This window comes from Macaca nemestrina, chromosome 13, assembly GCF_043159975.1.
Source record: "Macaca nemestrina isolate mMacNem1 chromosome 13, mMacNem.hap1, whole genome shotgun sequence".
NCBI classification, from domain to species: Eukaryota; Metazoa; Chordata; class Mammalia; order Primates; family Cercopithecidae; genus Macaca; species Macaca nemestrina.
Window position 1 is genome coordinate 56,589,734 of NC_092137.1, and position 26,431 is coordinate 56,616,164.

Sequence of the window (26,431 nt, forward strand, 5' to 3'; positions counted from 1 at the left end):
AGAAAGGCTGTTAAATTTGATGAATGTGAAAGAATTAATACCTAGCTCCTGTTCATAGTTCGTAAAGTCCTCTTAACATTCGTGGAGGGTTCCCAGCAGTTTCTTTGGTGATGCTGTGTAGGTGTTATTGATGCTGTCTCCTTGTTCTTGGGGTAGTGGTGGTAGCAGTGGTATCAAGGATAAAAATGTGGACCCCATCCTGAAACAAATAGAGATAAGACATTTATTCCTGTATCTGTCGTGTATGATAGTATCATATTGATGAATTAATTCATGTGAAAAACCAAGTATTTCACCAAGCACTGTGTTAGACATTGCAGAAACAAAAACCAAGCAACATTGTCTCAGTTTACAAGCATTTATTCACTTCTTACTTTCTGCTGTTCTAGACTGGGTTTTAATGGTGAACTAAAACAAGCATGGTGTCCCTGATCTCATGGAGCCCATGGCTAGAAGAGGAGATGGACATTAATCAAAGAACCAACAAATAAATAACACTGATGTGTACTATAAGGGAAAAATATATGGTGTCATGAGAGCGTGTAAGTAGGGGACTGGATCTAGCCAGGGATATCAGCAGAGGCTTCCAGGGACTTAGCATCACAAAGGTTTGCTTCTTCCTCTCACTACATGAATGATGTAGCTTGGTGAGGAGGTTCTGTTCTTTATAGGTATTCTGGGACACCGCTGATGAAGGCTTCCCTCTCTCAGCATTGCTGTTGGTGTGACACAGGAGAAGACATGGACTTACCACACCTTGCTCTTCTCTGTTCCCACCTAGAAGTGACCCACATTACTTCTGCCCGTGGTCCATTGGCCATACTGACCACATGGCCCCACTTCATGGCAAGGAACTGGGTGGTGTAGTTTTCTGTAAGAGGTTATAATAGCATTTACTGAAGTGGTGCTTATGGCTATGTGTCAGAAATAAAGCATATCAATGACGTTGCAAATAATGTCCCAGAATGATTTGTTGGCTGCTAAAATGTGGGTGGTGAAGAAGGAGAGGGAGTCAAAAAGTGGGAGGTAGCCTTTATCTCCCAGGTGAATGGTAGAATTAAGGAACCATTCACAAGGTTAAGGAAGGGATAGAGGCTTTTGGTAGACAGGGTGGTAAGTAAAAGATGGTAAGAGCTGTACCTTTGGGAACACAAAGATATAGCTGGCACCAGGAGAAAAAAGAGTCATCAGAGGAGATAGAAGAGGAGCAAAGGATAGTGATTGGGAGTTTTGACAGCCAGGATACGGGGCCTTTCAGAAGGAAGGAGGGCCCAGCTGTGTCAAATGCCCTACACATTAAAGAAGATGGAGAATAAGACCAAGTCATTGGGTTGGGAATCGAGGAGGTCATTGATGATCTTCTAGGAAGGAGAAAGAAATGATAGAATCATGTGAGACTCTTAAAGTTATGGGTTGGAGTTTTTGTTTTTGTTGTTGTTGTTGTTTTGTTTTATGAGGGATAGTGGAGAGTAAATCCTGAATGTGATGATAGGTACAGAATGAAAGAGAGAATAAACACAGGAAAATAAGATTTAGAAGAGACAAGAATGGAAGAAATACAGGGTTAACTTTGGTAAGAAGAAGTCACATTTCCTTCTTAGAGGTAAGAGCAATAAATGGGAGGAGAGTTTGGAAAAAGAAATATTTGAGATAATGAATGGGTTGATAGGAGAGATGAACGGATGTACATTTCATATGTAGAATTCAAGATCCTTAGAGGTTAACTGCTCATAATCCTGAAATATGCAATAAATTGCGTGGCAAGACTGCAAATTCAAGTTAGCTCAAAAAAAGCTCAGAATTCAGATATGCTTTGATTACAGGTCAAAATGCAGAGGACCCTATGAAATGGCTGTTGTTGGAAAATTAAAAACAATAGTAAATGTTGCATTTTCTGTAATTGTGCATTGGTTATTGTATTATTTCTATGGGAATATAGAATGAACCTCCTGGTTGGAATTGACTACACATCTTTTTTAAGCAGAGTCAAGGCACCTTTTAGGATGGCGTATGAGAATTAATTAATGGGAATATATTTCAGATGTCAGAAACCTGCTTATTATTACTATTTATTAAGTGGGCACAATGTGTCCTTGGTGGCCTATTGATCAGTGTTATCAGTTTAAAACCTGTCAGTCTAGCTGTGAATTACCTAAAGAAAATTCAATTATAAAGTAGCTCACTAAAATAGCTCATGCGTAAGGAGGGAATGAATTGTACCGATCAGAATTAATTTGCAACTCAGATATTTTTTTAGGGGATTAGGTCTTCTTTGTTCGCTGTAAAAATTCAAAGTAGGGCAGGCCCTTTTTATCCTCATTTAGGAGCCCTGCAGTTGACTTAGGTATTGTTTTACTGGATTTGACTTCCTTGCCCAGGCAGATAAATATAACCTTCCTGGCCTAATGTCTAAGTGGCATGAATGACTGCCACTTACATTTGGTAAATTCCCTGTGACTTCAGAAGTTGTGAAAAGACTGAACAGCCCTGCAGACTCATCTGAAAAGATTAAAAAATCAGGTACCAGTTGTAAAGTGTTGCTGAATGAGGGCCATTTATTTTTCATTTTGTGCTTGAAGGTTTTAAAAATAACTGGTAGTAATTTCAAACAGATGCAAATTGTCAAACATGTTTGAGAGGGAAAGGGAAAGAGCTTGTTTATAGGGGGAAGATTCAACTGAAGTCCATATAGTACTGCCTTTCTGATACCATGAATGTCAATAAGCTCACTGTCCATGACTCAGTATATGATAGACCTCAGTTTGCTTTTATTCAGTTTGTAAAACATTTAGTGAATACCTTCTGTGTGCGAGATGCTATGGTGTGAACATTCTGAAAGCACAAACTTAAGTACGTTTCGATCCTTGACATAAAGTATCTTAGAGTACTACATATGTATGTGTGGTGGCAAGGCATTAGTAAATTATAATGCAGTCCAGAATGTGATGGCTGTCACAGTGGTGCCCAATGCACTGTAGGAGTTCAAAGAATGGAGACAATATTTTCAATTAAAGGATTAGGAAAACTTTCATGAAGAAGATGGTATTTGAAGTGAAACCTAAATTAAGAGGTGAACCCATGTTATGGTGGGATAGTGAAAGAGGAAAATGAACAGCTAGGGGCAAGCATACAATGAGGGGCCAAAAACAATGGAGGAAAACATGAGAGGTGGGAGAAGTTAAGGTTGTGGAGTCATGCAGTCTAGCAAGTCAAGCAGTCAAGCAAGCCTAGTGGGGAGGAAGTTACATGTAAAACATTTGGGAGGAAGGTAGGTTTGGGCATATTGTGGAGGTCTTAGGTGATTGTGTAAGGAATTTTGACACTTTTGAGTGGAGGAGTGATGTTTTTTAAATGTTTAAAAAACATTTAAAAGAAACTCAATCAGGTGTTTATTCAGGTATCTACAAGGCAGATTAGAGAACAGATACTGAAGGCAGGGAGGTGAGTTAGGAAGCTATTGTGATGTCATACGTGAGAAACCATGAGGATCTGAACAAGGAGAGTCCCTCTCTGAACCCGATGTGGAGAGAAGATATAAAAGATGTTGTAGATGCCAAATCTTTGGATATTAGCAACTGATGGAGGGGAAGAGAAGGATAATGAAGATGGTGATAAGATGTTGACGTCATTTTCACCAACAGAAATAAAAAGTCAGCAGTAAGGGCTGTTCTTTAATCAGCTATAATAATGGGTTTGGATTTATACTTTTTAAAATCATAGCCATGTTAGGATTTATCAGAGATGTTCTCCTTTGAGATGTTGACTTGGTAGCTGTACATGATATTGAAGGAGTGAATTGGCTTCTGAGGAGGGAGTTGAGGATGTAGGGGATGAAGAACAGGGTCCCACAGCAAACCTGCAGGTAAGAGATGGGGGAGGCCATGGAAGCATGGCTGTGGTAGATGAAGAAGAATAAAACTGGTGCTGTGGTACAGAAACCAGTGGAACAAAGAATTTGAAAAAGGAGGGTATTGGAAAGAACAAAGAATGAGAAAATGTCTGTTGATTTATTAATTAAAATCTCACTTAAAGTTAGGGTGTAAGAAGTTACGGGGTGAGAGGATGGTGTAAAGGGAAGACAGTGTATTTTTCCATGTCAGCAGATAGGCCACACTCTCCCTGCCACACCTTGCCACCCCTCGTCAGACTCCATTTTCCAACATGGCCTGAACTTGGCCTGAGTCTTTCTCCACAGAGAGTTATGGAGAGAATTGGCCTGGGATGAGACTGTTTGGCATGCGAGTTTACACTCTCTCATGCAGAATTTTGATAGAATGGGATGATGGTTTGAAAAGCAAAGCAGAATCTAGGACGGGAGAGACTGGAATATATCTGTGGCAGGGATGAAGTTAGCAGACAAAATTTAAATTGAATTATGAGAGAAAGTAGTTACCTGATAAAGTTAGGTCTTTGAAAATGCAAGAAGGAAAGAGATCAGGTCTGTGTTTGTCTTGATGAGGAGGGGGGCCATTTCTTTTTGAGAAATGAGAAAGAAGCTGAAGTACAGAGATTTTGAAGCAGAATGGAAGGAAATATGGAGGACTTCCAGTTAGATTTCTTCAATCTTCTCTGTAAAATATGGAATGAAGTCCTCTGCTGAGAGTGAGTAGGTGGGTAAGATGTGGAGCTAAGGCTTTTGAGAAAGTTTAGGATAATTGCTGAAGGTCGGGTGACTTAGGGCCAACACTAAGTGAATAAAATAATGATTGGGCCACCTTGAAGGCCCAGGTGAGGTTGGATGTCAAATGGTTATAATGACCTAGGTTATGACTTTTTCCTGCAATGATTGTCAGCTGAGGGGCTGTGCTGTGCTGACCAGTTGGGGTTATCATGTACTAAAGATGGAAAGAGCAAGGAACTTGACAGAAACAGGAAGCCTAGAATGGTGACGAGTACATTTTTGACATTGTTTTTGGATAAGGCTTGTTTTTTTTATGGACAGGATCATATGCACTGATTGCCTCACCATCCATACTCCTAGAGGCTGGCCTATTGGAATTACGTCCTTCAGATGGTAAAGAGCAGAAGAGACATGACAGAAAGCTGTGACCAAGAAGCCAGTGGGCCCTGGCTTTCCCAGCACCATATCCCAGCCTTTTGCTCCAGTGCCTCCTTTGTTGGGCTCAGGCCTCTCCAATCCCTGGCCATACTGAGTAGGACAAGGAATGTGCCCACTGGGAGCTTCCAGTCCATGGTGGGTGGAGCTAGAATTAGTTCTGCTTCTGTACTCCTGTGTCTGGTCCTTGGATGCCCATGAAGTTGTAGCTTTCACCTGATCCTCTTGGCATTTTCAGAAGGCACGTGCTTCAACTTCAGCTTAATGTTTCTCTTTGAGTCTGGGACCATTTGAAACTCTGCCTGAGTGGCTGGAGCTGTGTCACCTTCCTAGATCTTCCCAGAGCCTATTCTCTAAGGACTAGAAATTTCTCCATTAGCCAAAGTTCTGCCCTTAATGGACTTAAAACTAGGAATCTTTGCCTTTCTTGCCAAATTGGGCCTGTTCAATACTGATGATGACACATGTCAGGCTTGATTTCTCCTTGCCTTTCTGGACACTGAATGCTAAACTTCTCATTACTCATCTTAAGGGCCAGTTTGATAACTGGATCATCTTCCCCAAACTCAAGTGGGGTCTTTTCCTTATGAATCTATGTTGCGGGGACTTCCGTGGCCGTCCTGCTAAAGTGTTGTCATATCTGAATAGGGGGATTTACTCAAGGTACTCAAGGTAGTGAGTTTAGCACCCAAACTAGCTTTTAAGACAATAAAAGAGAAGTAGGATCTGAGGGGAACCAGATGGTCAAAGAGCAGGGAAGATTGATGTGGACCAGAGAAATACCAATGTGAAAATCAGTGTGCATCTTGGAGGCTGCACAGGTAGTGTGGGACCACAATAATACGGGAAGATGGACTAAAAAACCAGAAAAACTCATGCCATCCCTGAAACACCATTGGTCTCCTGCTGGTGTAGTGATTTTGTTGAGCTTGGCTTTCCCAGGGATCTCAGCTAGAATTGGGGTAAAGGTGGGAGTAAAAAGAATCTGACAGAGAACCACAAGAATCTTTCCTTTGATCAGTGTTGTTTTCAAGAAGAGGTTTGCCAGTGTCCATAATATAAGTCACGCTTGAAATAAAACTTTAGTGGAACAAATTTATTCAAATCTGGGTTTACACAAACATGATAAATTTGTCCAATCTTTTTTTAGCTGCTCTAATGTCATGGTAGCTTTTTTGCCTGCAGGAGTAGCAATGTGATTTGGCTCCACAGTTCAGCCTGTTGAGCAGGGCAGGGCTGTATTAGTAGTCACATTACATTCATGACCTTCACTAGGCATTGCTGCCAGGAAGCATCATTTGAGGGTGATGTTGCCTGGAGTTGGCATAAACCTCACTGGCTGTGGAATGTATATGTGTATGGTACATACATGTTCAGACAACCTTGTTCAGGTTATTACTTTAGTAAAGAAAAAGGTCATTTAGACATATAAAAGAGTGTCCTCTTTTAGAATAATGATTCTATTTGCTGGCTAACTATCTTATTTAGCCAGAATTGTCTCTATTGCCTCAGGGAGTTTAACCTTTGATTATTAGATCTCCTATTTCTGATAAATCTTACCTTCACAGAAAATAACAATTTTCAAAGTACACATTGGCATTACAAAAGCATCTCGTGCAAATTTAGTGGGTTCTTTTAAAGAAAGAAATGAAAACTATCTGATTTAGTAATGAAGTTGACATACTACTGAACAGGCATCAGGACCCCTGGGTTTGCATCCTAGATCACTTTTCCCCAGGTGATCTTGGGAAATTTACAAAGCCTCTTGGAGATGCGGCTTTCTCATCTCTTAAATGGGGATAATGAAACCTCCTTCACTGGGGAGAATGTGAAAGAAACTGTGGTAGCACTTTGAAAACCATGATGCCATTCTTATAGAGAGACTCTATACCTTATAGAGAGAAGCAGTGCTATAAAATAGGTAGTTTATAAGCCCAGGTGTTCTCTCTCTTTTCCCTTTATTGGTGCCGTGTGTACGTCACCAATGCATTTGAATGTATTTTACATCCAAAGTGACTCTGGCACAGGCCTGCTGCCATTTTGAACACTCAAACATCAGTTAAGCAAATTCATATGCTAAGACTGATCTCGTTTAAGCTAGTCTGAAATTCAGCATACGTTGCACCCTGGTAGTATCACTTTTGTTATATTCCCACAATGTGTGCTTCATCTTACTTAGTTCCATTTACCTGACATTTACTGAGTGAACATCCAATATATGCAAAATATGGTGTTGGATGGTGTCGAGGATGCAAACATATGCATGTCATGGTCCCTGTCCTCAGGGACTTACCATCTGATGAAATGAGAATAAGCTAGCAGTATATTTGCTGTTCGGAAAGAGGAAACAATGCTAGTGACTTGAAGATGCATCACCTGAATGCTGAGGAGGGTGGGGCACCGTGGGCACAGCGAGAACTGACCTGGAGGCTGGTTGGAGGGTACAAATTGTATTGTAGGTGAAGTGAGATGTTAGAGCACTCTTCACACACCCTTTCATGGTATCCTTCACTCATGCACTTTAGCTCTCAATTGCCCCAAGACCCAGCCTAAGCTGGGTTCTGGCCCTTCTACCTCAACCAACTTCTTGGGATCCAGTGTCCAGGTCGGCTGCAGTGAAAGAGCTAATGAAATGAATGATTCATTCATTCATTCATGCAATAAGTAGCAAACATCTGCCATAGGATGTGTTATAGGACTTTGGGGTATTTTCAGTTAAGAAAATACTCTAATTTCAGTCCAATTTCAGGTGGAGATTTTTAGGATTGTTGAGGAAATTTGAGAGGTCAGTGGGAAGATTCAGTCTCCTGTGGCTGCACAATTATCCCTCCTAAAGGTTAAGCTGTTTTTTTCTACTTAAGCCTTAATTGAGGTATGGATAATGGAGGGGTAATTATTCAGAATTTATTATTGGTTTCAAATTTTCTCATTGTTATTTTAGTATGAATAGGAGTACATAAGATGTTCTTGGAATTTACTGCAAACAGAATAATAAGGTTCACTCATAAAGACTCAGTTTTTCCGTGACTAATTGCCAGAAATGTTTCTTTTTCTCAGTCTAATACAAATGGACTTCTGCCCAGATTTCCGTGGCTCCTAAGGGTTTTCTCATGAGAAGGCCTGGATTGTGTGAGTAGGTGCTTCTGGATAAGTTGGTGTGACTCAAGTGTCCCCAGGTAATCAAGAGATGTCTTCACCTCACTAGGAGATGCTCATGACCAATGGTAGCCATCAATAAACCATTCACACATTGCTAGGTTTCATTAAATTCCCTGTGGTATCTCATAGCAAGTGGTAATCGTATTTGTTAGATACTACAGCAGGGTCAGATCTCATGCTCAAAGTTAGTTTAAGGCAGAATATTCCTATCTCTTGCATCTTAAGATTCTGCTTTCCGATAGAGCCATCACAGGCAAGTTCTTTGGAATAGAGAATGTTCATATGATGCCAGCACAACAGTTCACATATAGAAAGTACAAGTATTTAGCCACATATATGTAACCAGGGCATTTGGTTTGCCCACTTCTCTTCCCACTGCATTACTCCATTAGTTTGGCAACATATGACTACAGCTTCAATTCCATTGCTTCAGAAATAAGAGGTGCCCAGAGAACATTTTTTTTTTTTTCAAGACCACTTAAAGCATTCATTGACAAAGAGACCAGCGGGGACTAAATGAATCCTTAGTTCAGAAAAGCACTAGAAATACTGCAAGCAGCACAAAGCAAGTGAAAATACTTAATTAGAGTGTGTAAAACTTGACCTTTCTTGGGCACTGTGACATCTTGTAGAAATACAGTATAATCCTGAAGACAGAGTTCCTGAAGACAGCCCAGCACCCTTAGGATTGCTTTATCCCTGATGCATAAGGGGAGATGATGCCATGGAATTCTTTGTCTTGCACTGCCTATACACATTCAAAGAGAGCTTCTAGGTAGTGTTCATAAGTAATAAAACTTGATCAAGAAATCCGTTCTTCTTTAAAACTTGAATGAATGTTTGGAGACACCTAGAATAATTTACTTTTTGCCTTTCGCTCCCTTTGGGAAGACATTCTATGTAATTGAATTGAAACAGAGCCTCAAACTTCCAGAGTGAGTTTCTATTCCACGCCCCCTCTCTGCTGGTCTGCTCAGAGCCCTGGCCAGGATATTTCCAAGAATGGTCTCCTAAGTTTGCACTCTAGCTGTATATTGGGCTGGTCTTGTGGATGTGCAAGCTGGGTGTGAGGGGGTGTTTGTGAGTGTGTGTTCTTGAGACTATGTGTCTGTGTATATAAGAATATGTGCTAGACTGAAAGATGAGTGGGATGATGTAGACACTTGAGCAGCCTTCTTCCTATAGTAGAGAGCATGGCTCTTAGGAACTGCAAGTTGATTCATTCTCTTTTTACAGTGGGGCAAATAGGATAATTTATGCAGGATTCCTTCCCAGACTTCTTTGCTAATTTCCTTTTATCTCCTCCAACTTACACACTATAACACTGGGTTACCTGGGGTTTTAGTCCTTGGCCTTCTTCCTTGTTCTATCTGCATTCATTCCGGTCAGGGGTGTCCAATCTTTTGGCTTCCCTGGGCCACACTGGAAGAAGAAGAATTGTCTTGGGCCACATTTAAAATACACTAACACTAATGATAGCTGATGAGCTAAATAACAAAATCACAAAAAAATTTCACAATGTCTTAAGGAAGTTTACAAATTTGTGTTGAGTCACAGGCAAAGCTGTCCTGGGCTGCATGTGGTCCACAGACTGTGGGTTAAACAGGCTTGCCTTAGGTGATTTCATCCAGTCTCATGCCATGCATCTAATCTTTATATCATCTCTATGCTATCAACTCTCAAATTTTATCTCCAGCCTGAACTTTCCTTCAGAACTCCAGATTCATATCTAACTGCCTATTTGATATTTCTCCTTGAATATCCAGTATGTTTTCACACCTAACATGTCTGAAACCAAGCTTCTAATATCCCCATCTTCCCCAAACCTGCTCCCCTGGCTGCCTGCCCTGTCTTAACTAGATGGCAACACCATCTTTCCTATTTCTTAGACCGGGATCCTAGGAGTCACCTTTGACTCTTACATCTTGTCTATTTCATACCCAAACCACCAGCAAATCCTTTCAGCTCTATTTTCAAAACATATCCAGAATCCATTCACTTGTTCTACTTACACTACCAACACCCTAGTCTAAGCCACCATCATTTCTCTCCTGCATTATTACAGTAGCCTTTGAACTGGTCCCCATGTTTCACCCTAGCTTTCTACTATTTAGTCTGCATACAACAACAAGAGTCATCCTGCCATTGTGTCACTCTTCTATTTACAGCCCTTCCAATTGTCTTCACCTTCTTACAGTCTAAATCCAGAATTTCTTGTAGGACTTAAAAGACAGGCCCTCTGTGATCAGGCCCCTGCCTTCTTTCTGCCTCACCTCCCAGAATGCTCCACCTGACTCATTCCTCTCCAGGCCATCTTTGCATTTCTCTTCTTTAGTCACACGAAGTAGGTCCTTGCATGTGCTTTTCCTTCTGCCTTTCGCCTGTAGGTACTTGCATGATTCAAGCCTTTATGTAATTCAGGTCTCTGGCAAAATGTCACACTTTCAAGGTGACCCTACCTGGACTTGCCTATATAAAATAACATGGTAACAACACCCCCCACCCCTCCAGGTTACTTCTGCCCCTTACCTTCCTTTATTTTTCTCCACAGCACTTGCCACTATGTGACTTTATGACTTGTGGTGCTAGACTTTGCTCATGGATGCTCCTGGCATTCCCAAGTCTCAGACAAGGAATAGGAAGAGGGAAAGGGAAAAATGAAAAGGCATTGAAAGGGGAAGGACAAGCCAGAGAAAGGAAGAAAAGCTATCTTTCAGATTGCCCCTTGGCCAGATGTGTCAAAGTTGCCTATAGTTGAACAAAGTAACTAGAGTAATCTCTTCTGTGGAGAGTTCTACCTGTGTTCTTAACACAGCTACCTGTTAAGATTAACTGTGCTAATATTTAAAATATATAAGGAACTGAATCTACTTCATAACAAGAAAACAAATAACCCTGGTTTAAAAAGGGCAAAGGACCTGAGTAGATATTTCTCAAAAGAAGATATACAGATGGCCAACAGATATATGAAAAAATGCTAATTATCTGTTACCATCAGAGAAATGCAAATTAAAACCACAGTGAGATATCACCTCATACCTGTTATAGGGGCTATTATCGAAAAGATGAAAAAATGAAAGTGTTGGTGAGGATGTGGAGAAAAGGAACCCTTGCACACGGTTGATGGTATTGTAAATTAGTACAGACATTATGGAAAACAGTGTGGAGGTGCCTCAAAAAACCAAAAATAGAATTACCCTTTGATCCAGCAGTCTCACTACTAGGTATGTATCCAAAGAAAATTAAACCAGTATTTTGAAGAGATATCTGCACTCCCATATTTATCACAGCACTATTCATACTAGCCAAAATATGGAATCAATCTAAATGTCCAACAGTAGATGAATTAATTTTAAAAATGTAGAATATATACAAAATGACATACTATTCAGTCTTTAAGAGGTAGGAAATTCTGTCATTTGCCACTTCATGAATGAGGACATTGTGCTGAGTGAAATAAGCCAGACACTGAAAGACAAATATTGCATGATGTCACTTACATGTGAAAAAGTAGATATCATAGACAGAGAGAGTAGAATGGTGGTTACCAAAGGCTAGGGGTGTGAGAGTTGCAGGATATGGGTGGGGAAAGGGGAAATGTCCGTCGAAGGGTACAAAATTTTGCTTACGATAAATAGGTTATAGTGCTCTATTATGTAGCATGGTGACTATGATTGATAATCATGTATTGTATATTTCTTTTTCTTTTCTTTTTTTTTTTTTTTGAGACGGAGTCTCCCTCTATCACCCTGGCTGGAGTGCAGTGGCGCGATCTCGGCTCACTGCAAGCTCTGCCTCCTGGGTTTACGCCATTCCCCTGCCTCAGCCTCCCGAGTAGCTGGGACTACAGGCGCCCGCCACCTCGCCCGGCTAGTTTTTTGTATTTTTTAGTAGAGACGGGGTTTCACCGTGTTAGCCAGGATGGTCTCAATCTCCTGACCTCGTGGTCAGCCCGTCTCGGCCACCCAAAGTGCTGGGATTACAATACACCGTGCCCGGCGTATTGTATATTTCAAACTAGCTGAAAGAATCTGGTGTGCTGGTGTGCCCCTATAGTCCCAACTACTCAGAAGGCTGAGATGGGAGGATTGCTTTTAGCCCAGGGGTTTGAATCCAGCCTGGGTGACATAGCAAGACCCTGTTTCTAATAAAAGCAAACCAAATAGCTAAAACAATGGATTCTGAGGACAAAGAAACGATAAGTATCGGAGGTGACTGGTATGTTATTAGCCTGATTCGATTATTCCACAATGTATACATGTATCAAAATATCACATTGTTCCCAATAAATATATACAATTATTTGTCAATTAAAAATAACGCCCTACCCCCATAATCTTCTTCCTCCAAAAAAGATCCACTGTGATTTATGTGAAATGAATTGAAGAAAACCTTGGGTTTTGCAGATTTATATTTTATGGTTTTGATTTTCACTGAGAGTGTTACATGGGATGTCAGCTTCCAGGTTACTGTTGTTATTTGAGTTTCTCTGTCCCTTTGCCTCCCTGTGGCGTCTATTGTCGCCTACTTATAGACCTGACCCTTAGTTATGTCCTCTTTATTGAAAAGGAATATTAGCAAGTTGTTCAAATGAAAATCTTTAAAATACATTAGCAGTGAATTAAGGCTGAAACTATTAACGTTCACGTGGGTGATGTGGTTTGCTTTGGAGAAAAAGTGAGTAGCTGCCAGACCCATTCCCTACTGAGAGCAAGATATTTGTGGTTTTTCTATTTGTGAGTGTCCATGTGCTTAGGCAAATGAAGACAGCTTTATCCTTTTTTTTTTTTAATATACAATATAGGGATAGTGTAGTATGTAATTATGGACAATGAAATATGTTCTTTGGCTTGGTTTGTGATATTTCCAACTGAGAAGTAGATGCTGTTCTAAAATGGAACAATTTTCGCTGGCCCTAAAAATAGCAATTAACTCCTCCTCTTCCACCCCCCTAGACCCCACTCTCTTGCCAGTTCTCCAGTTCTCACCATCCCTAGCCAAGGCTGCAGAATAGATTTCAAGCCAGCTCCCTGGGCAGATCTCTTTAACAACCAGTACTGCTATTTCTGATTTTTTTTTTTTTTTTTTTTTTTTTTTTTTTTTTTTTTTTTTTTTTTTTACCCAACACGACTAGGATCTATTGATTAAATATGTTGGGAATAATAGTGTTTCAAGTGCTCATTGCCTTTTTACATATGACGCACACCTAAATCATTTTAACTATGTTTTTATCCATGTTTTTAAAAACTCTTATTTAAAAAGATATTTGGTATATTCAACATAGTACACAGGCCCTTGAGTTCATTCTGACTGGGACCAAATGGGATGACTGTGGAGCGCCAATGTAGCTCGAGCATGCTGGCATCCACAGTGAGCCCTGGAGGCTTTTGAGAAGGTTTACTGAGTGCACATGGCCCTCATTCAGCATGAAACTGGCTATGTTTTAAACAGTTAACCACAGAGGAGTGCCACATAGACCCATATTTCATTGGGAACACTGGAGAGTGGAATTCAATGTAATTCAAGGCTATTTTGAACTTCTGCCTAGAATTACACTTACAATAAAAACTAACTAGCCAAAATCTAACTATCAGGATTTAGAGACATCTGAAATTTCTCCTTGAACCCAATTCAGAGAAACGGGTGAAATGGGTAGTGGTGTTAGACCTCGTTATGTTTGGTGTGAAGTTTGGTAGGCTCAGAAAAGCTATGTCAATAGCTTTTTTTCCTGAAAAGCTATTGCAAGGACAAATCTCGTAGACTTTCTATGTTCATATTCTTTTGGATGATGGTTAAGTGATGCCCCTGAAGCTTTATACATAAATGAAAGAAAATCTTAGAAAAAATTATGCTTTTACTACTTCTCAGGTTAATGTATTCCATATTTTTGGAAGATTTACATGAGCTGTTCAGTTAACACTAAGTAAGGTCAAGTTTCTAAGTTTTTATGCCTTTCACATATATATCAGGAATAAGAATCAATTATCTTATGGAGCATTGAAGACAAGAATCTATAAGGATCTACAGAGGCAGATTCAGATTTCATGGGGCTTGAAACAAAATTTTGAAGGACGTCTTAAAGTAAAAAATGACAAGCTGGTCGCGGTGGCTTACACCTGTAATACCAGTACTTTGGGGGGCCAAGGTGGGCTGAGGTCAGGAGATCGAGGCCATCCTGGCTAACACAGTGAAACCCTGTCTCTACTAAAAATACAAAAAATTAGCCAGGAGTGGTGGTGGGTGCCTGTTGTCCTAGCTACTTGGGAGGCTGAGGCAGGAGAATCGCTTGAACCTGGGAGGTGGAGGTTGCAGTGGGCTGAAATTGCGTCACCGCACTCCAGCCTGGGTGACAGAGTGAGAATCCGTCTCAAAAAAAAAAAAAAAAAAAAAAAAAAAAAAAAGAAAAAGAAAAGAAAAGAAAAAAGAAAAAAATGACAAAGTTACAAGTAAATCAGAAAAGAAATCACAACAAATTACAGATTTTCAAGAAAATTTTGATAATGTGACATCATTATCACAAAATATCTAGGAAGATTGTATAATGTTTTAAATAACCTCTGTTGTCCTTTTTTAAAAAAACATTTTTGGCTCCATACTCTTTGATCATTTCATACAATAACAATTTTTCTAATATCTTCTATAGAGAGAATGGGAAGATAATACAGTCTTCCCTTCGACAATATTGATTGAGCTTTTTTTTGTTATTGTTAGTTTAGAAAATTTTAGCTTTTATTCATAATGCCATGTGCATTTTTTAGGATTGCTGTCAAATTTGGAAAATTATCAAGTTTCTTTCACTGTAAGTATCTTTCTGTAACATTTGGAACACTTTTCCATAGACTAGTTTTTGGCTCTGAACACTTATTTCAGGCCTTGTTTTCTCCTTTCTTACCTCATCCCTTCTTGGTGCTGAATAACATAGGCCACATTTATTTCACAATCTTTGGCCCGGCATCTTTGGGCCACAACACAAGGGGAATTGGGACAGTAAATGGTAGGAGCATCCTCCACCAGGACCCAGAGCAATAACTTACCTTACGTGGGGCACATAAACATATCCCAGTCATTCCCAATTAAATGTACTCCCAGCTCTGCTGGCTCCCAAAATGCCTATGCACACTACCATACTCCTTGGCAAGGGTGTGTGTGTGTGTGTGTGTGTGTGTGTGGTGTGTGTTTATGTGTGTGTATGTGAAGGAAGAAAAGTTGGAGTGGAAGGAAGCAATCTTAATGGTTGTGGTAATAGATTTCATTTTCTCAGGATTTAGAAAAACATAAGTCTGTGTGAAAATATTGCTAGGGCTCCTCCTATGTTCTTGGAAGAGGCCCTTACAAGTGCGGGTCCCAAGGCTTAAGCTTCATTATCTTTACAGTAAATTTGTCTTTGCTAACATGTATTGAGGATTCATCAAATTCTCCAGAGAAAGGGTGTGGCACTTTCCCTCACCAGCAACTCCATCTCTCAGGCTCACATTCAGATGTCATAAGTTAAGCATAAGCTTTTAAATCCTCTGTTTTCAATTGGTGCTGTCTCAATTCTCCCATTAGCACCATCATCCCCCTCACTACAAAAGCCTTTCATTTTTTTTTTTAAGTGAGCATATGCAAATATTAGGCTGACTCTGGACATAAGGAAGAGTTAACATCCATTTCCTCTCATAATATTTCAGATGGTCCATTTCAATAAACAGCACTATTGTATTTTCTATCCACATTAGCTTTGCTGGTGAGTTTTATTTTATACTCAACACAGAGCATGCATAGCTGTCAGTTGTTCTGCTATTACAAGTCCTGTCTGCTAAATGCTTTCTCACAGTAGTGGCATTGCCAGGCTGAGTGAGTGTCAGATTCATTTTGTGTAGAAATAGCCTGTCAAGTACACTCTACCTGTTTTCATTTCATTGGAGAAATTATTAAGATCTTGGTGGGTGAACGTATATATGTGTTTATGTCAGTCTGGACTGTTGATTTGCACCTTTCCTTTAGACTAATGAGTGGTGGACTCCAGAGAGTTTTGATGATTTATCTTAGCAAATGGGAATTGGCAAAATTTCAGGAATTATGGAAAAATTAGCATTAATTTTTAAAATATTGTTTATATAATTTCACACTTCGCTAGCAAAGAAAAATACCTAAAAACAAAAAAAAAATTACTAGATAACTTTGAAAGCTAATTTTTTTTTTAACTTTTTTTTTAAATTTATTTATTATTATTATACTTTAAGTTGTAGGGTACATGTGCATAACGTGCAGGTTTGTTACATATGTATACTTGTGCCATGTTGGTGTGCTGCACCCATCAACTCATCATTTACATCAGGTATAACTCCCAATGCAATCCCTCCCCCCTCCCCCCTCCCCATGATAGGCCCCTGTGTGTGATGTTCCCCTTCCTGAGTCCAAGTGATCTTATTGTTCAGTTCCCACCTATGAGTGAGAACATGCGGTGTTTGGTTTTCTGTTCTTGTGATAGTTTGCTAAGAATGATGGTTTCCAGCTGCATCCATGTCCCTACAAAGGACGCAAACTCATCCTTTTTGATGGCTGCGTAGTATTCCATGGTGTATATGTGCCACATTTTCTTAATCCAATCTGTCACTGATGGACATTTGGGTTGATTCCAAGTCTTTGCTATTGTGAATAGTGCTGCAATAAACATACGTGTGCATGTGTCTTTATAGCAGCATAATTTATAATCCTTTGGGTATATACCCAGTAATGGGATGGCTGGGTCATATGGTACATCTAGTTCTAGATCCTTGAGGAATCACCATACTGTTTTCCATAATGGTTGAACTAGTTTACAATCCCACCAACAGTGTAAAAGTGTCCCTATTTCTCCACATCCTCTCCAGCACCTGTTGTTTCCTGACTTTTTAATGATCACCATTCTAACTGGTGTGAGATGGTATCTCATTGTGGTTTTGATTTGCATTTCTCTGATGGCCAGTGATGATGAGCATTTTTTCATGTGTCTGTTGGCTGTATGAATGTCTTCTTTTGAGAACTGTCTGTTCATATCCTTTGCCCACTTTTTGATGGGGTTGTTTGTTTTTTTCTTGTAAATTTGTTTGAGTTCTTTGTAGGTTCTGGATATTAGCCCTTTGTCAGATGAGTAGATTGCAAAAATTTTCTCCCATTCTGTAGGTTGCCTGTTCACTCTGATGGTAGTTTCTTTTGCTGTGCAGAAGCTCTTTAATTTAATGAGATCCCATTTGTCAATTTTGGCTTTTGCTGCCGTTGCTTTTGGTGTTTTAGACATGAAGTCTTTGCCCATGCCTATGTCCTGAATGGTACTACCTAGGTTTTCCTCTAGGATTTTTATGGTATTAGGTCTAACATTTAAGTCTCTAATCCATCTTGAATTAATTTTCGTATAAGGAGTAAGGAAAGGATCCAGTTTCAGCTTTCTACTTATGGCTAGCCAATTTTCCCAGCACCATTTATTAAATAGGGAATCCTTTCCCCATTTCTTGTTTCTCTCAGGTTTGTCAAAGATCAGATGGCTGTAGATGTGTGGTATTATTTCTGAGGACTCTGTTCTGTTCCATTGGTCTATATCTCTGTTTTGGTCCCAGTACCATGCTGTTTTGGTTACTGTAGCCTTGTAGTATAGTTTGAAGTCAGGTAGCGTGATGCCTCCAGCTTTGTTCTTTTGACTTAGGATTGTCTTGGAGATGCGGGCTCTTTTTTGGTTCCATATGAACTTTAAAGCAGTTTTTTCCAATTCTGTGAAGAAACTCATTGGTAGCTTGATGGGGATGGCATTGAATCTATAAATTACCTTGGGCAGTATGGCCATTTTCACGATATTGATTCTTCCTATCCATGAGCATGGTATGTTCTTCCATTTGTTTGTGTCCTCTTTGATTTCACTGAGCAGTGGTTTGTAATTCTCCTTGAAGAGGTCCTTTACATCCCTTGTAAGTTGGATTCCTAGGTATTTGATTCTCTTTGAAGCAATTGTGAATGGAAGTTCATTCCTGATATGGCTCTCTGTTTGTCTGTTACTGGTGTATAAGAATGCTTGTGATTTTTGCACATTAATTTTGTATCCTGAGACTTTGCTGAAGTTGCTTATCAGCTTAAGGAGATTTTGGGCTGAGACAATGGGGTTTTCTAAATATACAATCATGTCATCTGCAAACAGGGACAGTTTGACTTCTTCTTTTCCTAACTGAATACCCTTGATTTCTTTCTCTTGCCTAATTGCCCTAGCCAGAACTTCCAACACTATGTTGAATAGGAGTGGTGAGAGAGGGCATCCCTGTCTTGTGCCAGTTTTCAAAGGGAATTTTTCCAGTTTTTGCCCATTCAGTATGATATTGGCTGTTGGTTTGTCATAAATAGCTGTTATTATTTTGAGGTACGTTCCATCAATACCGAATTTATTGAGCATTTTTCGCATGAAGGGCTGTTGAATTTTGTCAAAAGCCTTTTCTGCATCTATTGAGATAATCATGTGGTTCTTGTCTTTGGTTCTGTTTATATGCTGGATTATGTTTATTGATTTGCGAATGTTGAACCAGCCTTGCATCCCAGGGATGAAGCCCACTTGATCATGGTGGATAAGCTTTTTGATGTGTTGCTGAATCTGGTTTGCCAGTATTTTATTGAGGATTTTTGCATCGATGTTCATCAGGGATATTGGTCTAAAATTCTCTTTTTTTGTTGTGTCTCTGCCAGGCTTTGGTATCAGGATGATGTTGGCCTCATAAAATGAGTTAGGGAGGATTCCCTCTTTTTCTATTGATTGGAATAGTTTCAGAAGGAATGGTACCAACTCCTCCTTGTACCTCTGGTAGAATTCAGCTGTGAATCCATCTGGTCCTGGACTTTTTTTGGTTGGTAGGCTGTTAATTATTGCCTCAATTTCAGAGCCTGCTATTGGTCTATTCAGGGATTCAACTTCTTCCTGGTTTAGTCTTGGAAGAGTGTAAGTGTCCAGGAAATTATCCATTTCTTCTAGATTTTCCAGTTTGTTTGCATAGAGGTGTTTATAGTATTCTCTGATGGTAGTTTGTATTTCTGTGGGGTCGGTGGTGATATCCACTTTATCATTTTTAATTGCGTCGATTTGATTCTTCTCTCTTTTCTTCTTTATTAGTCTTGCTAGTGGTCTGTCAATTTTGTTGATCTTTTCAAAAAACCAACTCCTGGATTCATTGATTTTTTGGAGGGTTTTTTGTGTCTCTATCTCCTTCAGTTCTACTCTGATCTTAGTTATTTCTAGCCTTCTGCTAGGTTTCGAATGTGTTTGCTCTTGCTTCTCTAGTTCTTTTAATTGTGATGTTAGAGTGTCAATTTTACATCTTTCCTGCTTTCTCTTGTGGGCATTTAGTGCTATAAATTTCCCTCTACACACTGCTTTAAATGTGTCCCAGAGATTCTGGTATGTTGTATCTTTGTTCTCATTGGTTTCAAAGAACATCTTTATTTCTGCCTTCATTTCGTTATGTACCCAGTAGTCATTCAGGAGCAGGTTGTTCAGTTTCCATGTAGTTGAGCGGTTTTGATTGAGTTTCTTAGTCTTGAGTTCTAGTTTGATTGCACTGTGGTCTGAGAGACAGTTTGTTATAATTTCTGTTCTTGTACATTTGCTGAGGAGTGCTTTACTTCCAATTACGTGGTCGATTTTGGAGTAAGTAGGATGTGGTGCTCAGAAGAATGTATATTCTGTTGATTTGGGGTGGAGAGTTCTATAGATGTCTATTAGGTCTGCTTGCTGCAGAGATGAGTTCAATTCCTGGATATCCTTGTTAACTTTCTGTCTCGTTGATCTGTCTAATGTTGACAGTGGAGTGTTGAAGTCTCCCATTATTATTGTATGGGAGTCTAAGTCTCTTTGTAAGTCTCTAAGGACTTGCTTTATGAATCTGGGTGCTCCTGTATTGGGTGCATATATATTTAGGATAGTTAGCTCTTCCTGTTGAATTGATCCCTTTACCATTATGTAATGGCCTTCTTTGTCTCTTTTGATCTTTGATGGTTTAAAGTCTGTTTTATCAGAGACTAGTATTGCAACCCCCGGTTTTTTTTGTTCTCCATTTGCTTGGTAAATCTTCCTCCATCCCTTTATTTTGAGCCTATGTATGTCTCTGCGTGTGAGATGGGTCTCCTGAATACAGCAGACTGATGGGTCTTGACTCTTGATCCAGTTTGCCAGTCTGTGTCTTTTAATTGGAGCATTTAGTCCATTTACATTTAAGGTTAAGATTGTTATGTGTGAACTTGATCCTGCCATTATGATATTAACTGGTTATTTTGCTCGTTAGTTGATGCAGTTTCTTCCTAGCCTCGATGGTCTTTACATTTTGGCATGTTTTTGCAATGGCTGGTACCGGTTGTTCCTTTCCATGTTGAGTGCTTCCTTCAGGGTCTCTTGTAAGGCAGGCCTAGTGGTGACAAAATCTCTAAGCATTTGCTTATCTGTAAAGGATTTTATTTCTCCTTCACTTATGAAACTTAGTTTGGCTGGATATGAAATTCTGGGTTTAAAATTCTTTTCTTTAAGAATGTTGAATATTGGCCCCCACTCTCTTCTGGCTTGGAGAGTTTCTGCCAAGAGATCTGCTGTTAGTCTGATGGGCTTCCCTTTGTGGGTAACCCGACCTTTCTCTCTGGCTGCCCTTAAGATTTTTTCCTTCATTTCAACTTTGGTGAATCTGGCAATTATGTGTCTTGGAGTTGCTCTTCTCGAGGAGTATCTTTGTGGCGTTCTCTGTATTTCCTGGATTTGAATGTTGGCCTGCCCTACTAGGTTGGGGAAGTTCTCCTGGATGATATCCTGAAGAGTGTTTTCCAACTTGGTTCCATTTTCCCCCTCACTTTCAGGCACCCCAATCAGACGTAGATTTGGTCTTTTCACATAATCCCAAATTTCTTGGAGGCTTTGTTCATTTCTTTTTACTCTTTTTTCTCTACACTTCTCTTCTCGCTTCATTTCATTCATTTGATCTTCAATCACTGATACTCTTTCTTCCAGTTGATCGAGTCGGTTACTGAAGCTTGTGCATTTGTCACGTATTTCTTGTGTCATGGTTTTCATCTCTTTCATTTCGTTTATGACCTTCTCTGCATTAATTACTCTAGCCATCAATTCTTCCACTTTTTTTTCAAGATTTTTAGTTTCTTTGCGCTGGGTACGTAATTCCTCCTTTAGCTCTGAGAAATTTGATGGACTGAAGCCTTCTTCTTTCATCTCGTCAAAGTCATTCTCCGTCCAGCTTTGATCCGTTGCTGGCGATGAGCTGCGCTCCTTTGCCGGGGGAGATGCGCTCTTATTTTTTGAATTTCCAGCTTTTCTGCCCTGCTTTTTCCCCATCTTTGTGGTTTTATCTGCCTCTGGTCTTTGATGATGGTGATGTACTGATGGGGTTTTGGTGTAGGTGTCCTTCCTGTTTGATAGTTTTCCTTCTAACAGTCAGGACCCTCAGCTGTAGGTCTGTTGGAGATTGCTTGAGGTCCACTCCAGACCCTGTTTGCCTGGGTATCAGCAGCAGAGGCTGCAGAAGATAGAATATTTCTGAACAGCGAGTGTACCTGTCTGATTCTTGCTTTGGAAGCTTCCTCTCAGGGGTGTACTCCACCCTGTGAGGTGTGGGGTGTCAGACTGCCCCTAGTGGGGGATGTCTCCCAGTTAGGCTACTCAGGGGTCAGGGACCCACTTGAGCAGGGAGTCTGTCCCTTCTCAGATCTCAACCTCTGTGTTGGGAGATCCACTGCTCTCTTCAAAGCTGTCAGACAGAGTCGTTTGTGTCTGCAGAGGTTTTGGCTGTGTTTGTTATTGCCCTGTCCCCAGAGGTGGAGTCTACAGAGACAGGCAGGTTTCCTTGAGCTGCTGTGAGCTCCACCCAGTTCGAGCTTCCCAGCGGCTTTGTTTACCTACTTAAGCCTCAGCAATGGCGGGCGCCCCTCCCCCAGCCTCGCTGCTGCCTTGCCGGTAGATCACAGACTGCTGTGCTAGCAATGAGGGAGGCTCCGTGGGTGTGGGACCCTCCCGGCCAGGTGTGGGATATGATCTCCTGGTGTGCCTGTTTGCTTAAAGCGCTGTATTGGGGTGGGAGTTACCCGATTTTCCAGGTGTTGTGTGTCTCAGTTCCCCTGGCTAGGAAAAGGGATTCCCTTCCCCCTTGCGCTTCCCAGGTGAGGCAATGCCTCGCCCTGCTTCAGCTCTCGCTGGTCGGGCTGCAGCAGCTGACCAGCACCGATCGCCCGGCACTCCCCAGTGAGATGAACCCAGTACCTCAGTTGAAAATGCAGAAATCACCGGTCTTCTGTGTGGCTCGCGCTGGGAGTTGGAGACTGGAGCTGTTCCTATTCGGCCATGTTGCTCCGCCCCCCGAAAGCTAATTTTTTTAATGAAGAGTCCTGAATAGTCAGTCATGTAGAATGTTGCCACTAGCCAGATTTTCAAAGAAAATGTGATAATAAAATGCCAAAGAAAAGCTTTGAGTTAAATAGTATCTTCACATTTTCATTTAAACACCCAGGATGAAAAGTAATAGATACTTTGTGGGTATGTGCTATATTATGTAAATTACTGTGTACCCCTGAGCGTAGCTGCTTTTTCTATTTAAGTCAAGAACTGTTAAACTTAGAGGAGTCATTTTTGTAGTTATTTTTACAATTTCAAATTAATTTAAAGAAACTCTCTTTTTAATTTTTTTTTCTATGTTTAAGGTCCATTGGATATTGCAATGGCTCTCAAAGTTTGGCTTTGTGTGTGCAGTTGAAGGCTGACTGATTTAGAAGCATCCAGAAGTCAGCAATAAAGACAAAGGTGTTTAATGTAGGAACTCAAGGCAGACAGGGTCCATGTGATGCTTTGTAGGCAGTTTATGCAGTCCACCATGGGAAAGCCACTAAATTTATTACTAGTTCAAGTCAGCTTTGATGGGAGGGACTAATACATAATCAAGTACCTTTTCTGTTTCATGCACTGTGTTAATTACTAGTTGCTGGTTGCTGTATTATTTCTTCACATCCTAACAACTTTTGAATTAGGATTTATATTATCTCTATTTTCTACATCAGGGAAATAGACTCAAAGAAATGCAGTGGCTTGCCCAGTGTCCCACAGCTTGTAAGTGGCAGAACTGTAATTGAACCCAGATCTGTCTGGCTACAGCATATAATGTGTTACTAGTACACTATGTCACTTCTCCTGTAGGATTTACTAAACAGAAGTTATGAGGCAGTGGTCAAATGTGGGTCAGTTATGTGGGGCTATAGAGTTTGGTCTTCCATAGGGATCAGAACAACCTGAGTAATGAATTGCCAGTGAACAGAGCACACGGGCAGGGTTGGTATATAGCATGTGTGTTTAGATGAGTAAGGAATTGGATCCAGAAAGCTAAACTATAGTGAAGAGGGGCAAACAGCTATAGATTAGCTGGACTCAGAGTCCAGAGTAATTGGAGGTGGGGGGCATTGTGTATGAACCAGAGCTGCTCCTTGTCTGTGTTATGCAAGCTGCTTGCTTTGGGTTCATAGGCCCTACACAGCAGGTGTCAGAGGTATACGGGTGAGTTTTAGGACAGAGATGCTGGGGTTGCCTCATAAACTGACAGGCTAATGTATTAGGTCAGTTTGGCTTTTTTCTTTCCTGTCAAGCTCCTCCTGATCCATCATTATATCCCAAAGGTTTGGCCCAATTAGGAGGTCTCTGTTGCTGAACAACTGACCATGCCTGATGGGAGGTGAGGCACAGACAAGGGCATCATTTCCTTTGTTTCTGAGCAGAAGAGAAGCACCAGATCAGGAAGCTAAGTCAAGTACTGGCTGCTTAGAGTCAGCTCAGAGGCAGAAATAGATCAGAACTTGGCTAGTCGTATCAGTAGCTTTCTGTCGCTGTCTTTAGCAAATGATGGCATTGGTGAGGTAACAGATAGAGGCTAGAGTCCTGTACCATTTGCATGTGTGAGCTTCCTTCCAGTCTTTTAATTTCTGCCTAAAGATGGAACACCCTGGTTGGAAGCTAAAGGAGGTGGGTAGTGAGGAGTGTTCGTTTCCAAATATGTTTGCTCAGCTCTGTGAGACTAAGAAGATGGTCTTGGTCCTTTTGCTTGAAAGGACATAGTGTAATGTCACAAATTTACTTCTTGTTTTTAACTCCTTTGCCTCTCCACTTAAATACTAGCAGACTAAAGTTATGTGTTAATAATAAGTATTAATCCCTAAGGCTAAAGAATATGGGATAGGTGGTATCAGTGAGTAGTAGGTGTTAATAAAGTTTAACAAGGTAAAAAGCAGAAAGAGGAGTGGTAACAAACTTAACAAAACAGAGGAAAGTATTACCTACCATCCTGCAGAGGGGGATATAAACCAGAAGCAAGTAGATTAATATTTTAGAACTCCTAACGGTCTTATAAGTAGTGTGTTTTACAGAAACAGCAGGCAGGTCTGAACACTCCCCAAATGCATTTATTCAGAAGGGTCATAGGAACAGGGAGTTTTGGGATCCTTGGCCCTCCTCTACCTAACATGGTCATGTGATGTTCTCCCCATCACCTCCCGTTCTTTTCTCATAGAATAACTGAAGTTTGTTCTTTGGAGAAATTAACTGGGAAGCTCCACACCCAGGGACATCATATATAGCAGAGAGTAAAAGTAAATTACAGAGCTGAAAACCAGAAGATTCAGTAAGTCTACATAGAAGGTTCACCGCAGGCAGGAGAGCAGAATACTAGCACCTTGAGAAAAAAATGATTCTTGGATAAAAAGTTTTCCAAATCCTTACATCTCAGAGTCTCTCAATAAAAGGGCTTTTTCTGACTGACTGCTTTTCAGTGAAGTCTCCAGGGCAACATGCTCAGCCTATATATTCCAACCTTTAAAGGAGAATTTCAGTGCCTCAACTCGTAAATGTGAATATGCAGGCCGATATTACAAGGTATTTGAAGAAAGCTTTCAACATGAAAGACAGACTAACATGACAAATTGGAAAAAGGAAAAGAGAGAGGAAGTGAAGACAAGAATATGTTAAGATAACCATACTGAGTTACTTAGATTTAGGATGATGTTACATTTATGAACTAAGAACAGGATGTTACAATAAAAGAGTTATTAAGTAACAATTAAGAGGTCTTATAAATAAAACAGTATATAGCCAAAAAAAATTCAAAGGAAAGTTTAGAAGACAGCACTCTTAGAAAGTAAACTAAAAGCAAACATGTAGAAAATATGGTATAAAAGATAAGAAAACTAGGAGATCAATCTGTGAGGTTCAGATCTAATATGAATCCTTGAAAGAGGCCGCAAGGATGGGGGACAGGAAATTAACATAGAAATCGTATTTTAAAATTCTCAAAACTGAAAGACGTGTTTCTAAAGGGTGTGCTGAGCACCTCATTATATGGGAGGGGAAAGCCTAGCTCAAGGAAAACCATTGCTGTATTCCAATGATGGGAAAAAAGAAAGACATAAACAGAAAAAATTGGAGTTAGACTTTATAATAATAACACTGAATTCTAGAAAACAAAGGGACAATGCCTTTAAAACTGAGGAGGAATTGTTTTCAGCTTAATATTTCATACCCATGAAAATGATCAATCAAGTATGAGATTAATTATATTTTCAGAAATAAAAATGTTTTAAAATGTACGTTTCTTATAACCTTCTTGGAAGGTTACTGGAGGATGTAACCCAACAAAATGAATGAGTGAACCAAAAAAAAAGGAGAACCTGGGTTCTGGAAAAAAAATATATGTATATAACGCTAGAGAAAGGAAAAGGGAAGTCCCAGGATGACAGCTGTATAGCAGAACTGGGGTTGGGAGTAGGAGGACATGGGGTAACTGTGAGGAGGGAGTCTAGAAAAAATTTGGAATTTATGGAACATCTGATGTTTGTTCCTTATGAAGAAAAATCATTTGTTAGGCATAAGGCATATCTGATGGCAAAGATTAAAGAAAAATGAATTATGGACTATGCTAGTGAGAAGACTGGGCAATTATTATCTCTATGGAAGCACTAAGATGATATATAAACACTAAACATGATCATAGTAGACAATACTAAACGTTTTAATTTAATTGCATCTGGAGGATGGGAGAGGTATTCAATCAGTTGATAAGTATAAAATAGCTATGCTGTACTAGTGAACTCTAAAACTACCCAGCCCTTGTAGATCATTCGTGAAATATCTGTGTATTGTTTTCTTTTCTCCTGCCCCTACCATTGGTCCCAGTCATTGTCTATCCCATGTTTCTTTTA

At 40.1% G+C, this 26,431-nt stretch overlaps 1 protein-coding gene and 1 long non-coding RNA gene across 9 annotated transcripts in view; one reads left to right on the forward strand and one right to left on the reverse strand.

Moving 5' to 3' along the window:
* Window positions 1-26,431, forward strand: part of LOC105465066 (coiled-coil domain containing 85A) — a 197,603-nt gene that overhangs the window by 69,010 nt on the left and 102,162 nt on the right. The gene's annotated exons all lie outside the window — the stretch shown is intronic.
* LOC139357853 (uncharacterized) lies at window positions 51-22,540 on the reverse strand. Its single transcript, XR_011611739.1, has 3 exons — window positions 22,461-22,540; window positions 9,549-9,637; window positions 51-199 (listed from the first exon to the last, which is right to left on the reverse strand). It is a non-coding gene; the product is annotated as an uncharacterized lncRNA (long non-coding RNA).